This window comes from Limulus polyphemus, unplaced genomic scaffold (genome assembly GCF_000517525.1).
Source record: "Limulus polyphemus unplaced genomic scaffold, Limulus_polyphemus-2.1.2 Scaffold2919, whole genome shotgun sequence".
Taxonomy (NCBI): domain Eukaryota; kingdom Metazoa; phylum Arthropoda; class Merostomata; order Xiphosura; family Limulidae; genus Limulus; species Limulus polyphemus.
Genome location: NW_013668529.1, coordinates 104,760 through 108,571, shown reverse-complemented (window position 1 = coordinate 108,571; position 3,812 = coordinate 104,760). Strand labels below are relative to the sequence as shown.

Genomic DNA, 3,812 nt, shown 5'->3' with positions numbered 1-3,812 from the left:
ATCATTGTTACCTACAGTACTTATTGTAATATAGAGTACCATTACGTAAGATACTTATTGTAGTATCATTGTTACCTACAGTACTTATTGTAATATGAAGCACCATTACGTAAGGTACTTATTGTAGTATCATTGTTACCTACAGTACTTATTGTAATATAGAGTACCATTACGTAAGATACTTATTGTAGTATCATTGTTACCTACAGTACTTATTGTAATATGAAGCACCATTACGTAAGGTACTTATTGTAGTATCATTGTTACCTACAGTACTTATTGTAATATGAAGCACCATTACTTAAGGTATTTATTGTAGTATCATTGTTACCTACAGTACTTATTGTAATATGAAGCACCATTAGGTAAGTTACTTATTGTAGTATCATTGTTACCTACAGTACTTATTGTAGTATCATTGTTACCTACAGTACTTATTGTAATATGAAGCACCATTACGTAAGTTACTTATTGTAGTATCATTGTTACCTACAGTACTTATTGTAATATGAAGCACCATTACGTAAGGTACTTATTGTAGTATCATTGTTACCTACAGTACTTATTGTAATATGAACCACCATTACGTAAGGTACTTATTGTAGTATCATTGTTACCTACAGTACTTATTGTAATATGAAGCATCATTACGTAAAGTACTTATTGTTATATCATTGTTGTTTACTGTACTTATTGTAATATGAAGCACCATTACGTAAGGTACTTAATAGCTTCCATTTTAGGATCAAATACAAAGAGATAAAACAGCTGATAATATGATAGTTTCCGTGTCGATACTAATTACAAACAGGAGTTAAAGTTTCAGTACATTTGCTGATAATATTCTCCATATACACAGTTTGTTTTTTTCAGGTTCTTCTCTAAGCTTCTCTAATTGTACTAATAATAATCTGTCGTCTCTATCGATAGCTAAGACTAACTTCTATAATTGAATAAAATCCAATTAATAACTGACAAGCTGTTTATCGATGACTGATCATTTCTATTGAGAAAGCAATAGAACTGCCTCTTCTTTTGTAAACACTATGTGATAGAAACTCAGTGTACATGCTAAATAATTAGGTGTTAGAGGCATATTCCTCCAAGGACTTTCGACTTGATGGTATCTTTGTTTCTTTCTTTAATATTGTTTAATATTTAAGGAGAGCCAGACGCTTTTTAACTTTCCAAGGAGAAGCAGCGAGAGGTTAAAACAATTCTACCTATATGTACCATCATTTTTGGACAAGTGAGGAACTTCCACAATTATCTGTTTCAATAATGTTAATTTTACTGCATAAAAGAAAGAAACTAAACCAGTTTGGAGTGAGACCAACAGTGGGACTTAAAATCAAATACGATGTTTTCAAGACAACTCATAAAATTCGTTAGCTAATGGTTGTAGGTGGATAAAATTATATCTGTATAACATTAATATTCTCGATCTTTATCTCCATATTGCACAATTTTATCTTAAAGAAAAATTACCTAGATAAGTAGTTTTAGTCTTAAATTCAACAGTACTAGGATTGTTGGGCAGGGTAATCTGCTACACTAGACCATCTCCCTGCTTGGATTTCTTAATAAACGTCTTTGGTAAATTCGTTTTACATTTGTGTGTGTGTGTGTGTGTGTGAAACAGAATGACTAATAACCACACTCAACAAGCTTACTGAAGTGTTATCATTACAGTTTTAATGAAAGTTTTAGTACACATTGAGCATGACCGAGGGTTAACAATGTCTCTTGGTCCTATTAATAAATAATGCGCTTGTTTGTTTGTTTGTAATTAAGTACAAAGCTACACAATGGACAATCCGTGCTCCGCCCACAACGGGTACAGAAACCCGGTTGCTAGCGTTGTAAGTTCGCAGACATACAGTTGTGCCACTGGGGGCTAAGAATGCGCAGCCAAGCAAAGGAAAATAGTAGGTGACCATTGGGACACCAAAAGGATGAGAATTACATATCACATAACACATGTTGTAGTACTTCCCTATGTCTACATATCACATAACGCATGTTGTAGTACTTCCCTATGTCTACATATCACATAACGCATGTTGTAGTAATTCCCTATCTCTACATATCACATAACGCATGTTGTAGTACTTCCCTATGTCTACATATCACATAACGCATGTTGTAGTACTTCCATATCTCTACATATCACATAACGCATGTTGTAGTAATTCCCAATTTCTACATATCACATAACACATGTTGTAGTACTTCTCTATCTCTAATGGAAGTACTACAACATGCGTTATGTGATATGTAGAGATAGGGAAGTACTATAACATGCGTTATGTGATATATGTGATATGTAGAGATAAACGCATGTTGTAGTAATTCCCTATCTCTACATATCACATAACGCATGTTGTAGTACTTCCCTATCTCTACATATCACATGTAGTACTTCCCTATCTCTACATATCACATAACGCATGTTGTAGTACTTCCCTATATCTACATATCACATAACGCATGTTGTAGTACTTCCCTATCTCTACATATCACATAACACATGTTGTAGTACTTCCCTATCTCTACATATCACATAACACATGTTGTAGTACTTCCCTATCTCTACATATCACATAACGCATGTTGTAGTACTTCCCTATCTCTACATATCACATAACACATGTTGTATTTCCCTATCTCGAGGAAAGAGGCATTATTATGTGACATTCTTACGAAAATAAGTTAATATAAGTAAATCATGAAATATATGTATACGGTGACATAATGAATAAATCTTAGTAACCCTATTAAAACGTGTATTTGAATGAATTTAAAATCAAACTTAAATGCTACAGATTTTTAAACTATCTTAGCGAAATCTCAACTTTGGCTGAACTTGCGTTCGAAGAGAACTATGACGTAAACGATATATTCTAATTTAATGGACAATTTTTCTTATTCTAAGGAATTTTGAAATAACTATAAGAATGTGAATTAGATATACACAAACACCGATATTTTACTTAAATTAGATACATACAAACACCGATATTTTACTTAAATTAGATACACACAAACACCGATATTTTACTTAAATTAGATACACACAAACACCGATATTTTACTTAAATTAGATACACACAAACACCGATATTTTACTTAAATTAGATACATACAAACACCGATATTTTACTTAAATTAGATACATACAAACACCGATATTTTACTTTAATTAGATACATACAAACACCGATATTTTACTTTAATTAGATACACACACACCGACATTTCATTTAAACTTAATGCACACAGACACCGATATTTCACGTAAACTAGATACACACACCAACATTTCATTTAAATTAGATACACACATCGATATTTCACTTAAATTAGATACACACACCGACATTTCACTTAAATTAGATACACACACCGACATTTCACTTAAATTAGATACACACAAACACCGATATTCTACTTAAATTAAATACACACACACACCGACATTTTATTTAAACGTAATACACACAGACACCGATATTTCACGTAAACTAGATACACACACCAACATTTCACCTTAATTAGATACACACGCACACATACACCGACATTTCACTTAAATTAGATACACACACCGACATTTTACTTAAATTAGATACACACACCCCGACATTTCACATAAATTGTATACACTCACATACATCGATATTTCACTTAAATTAGATACACACACCGACATTTTACTTAAACTATATACACTCACATACATCGATATTTCACTTAAATTAGATACACACACCGACATTTCACTTAAACTATATACACTCACATACATCGAT

At 32.1% G+C, this 3,812-nt stretch overlaps 1 protein-coding gene across 1 annotated transcript in view; it reads left to right on the top strand.

Annotated features, from left to right (window-relative positions):
- Positions 1–3,812, top strand: part of LOC111087966 (gamma-sarcoglycan-like) — a gene marked incomplete at its 3' end in the record, with an annotated part of 144,678 nt that overhangs the window by 36,416 nt on the left and 104,450 nt on the right. The gene's annotated exons all lie outside the window — the stretch shown is intronic.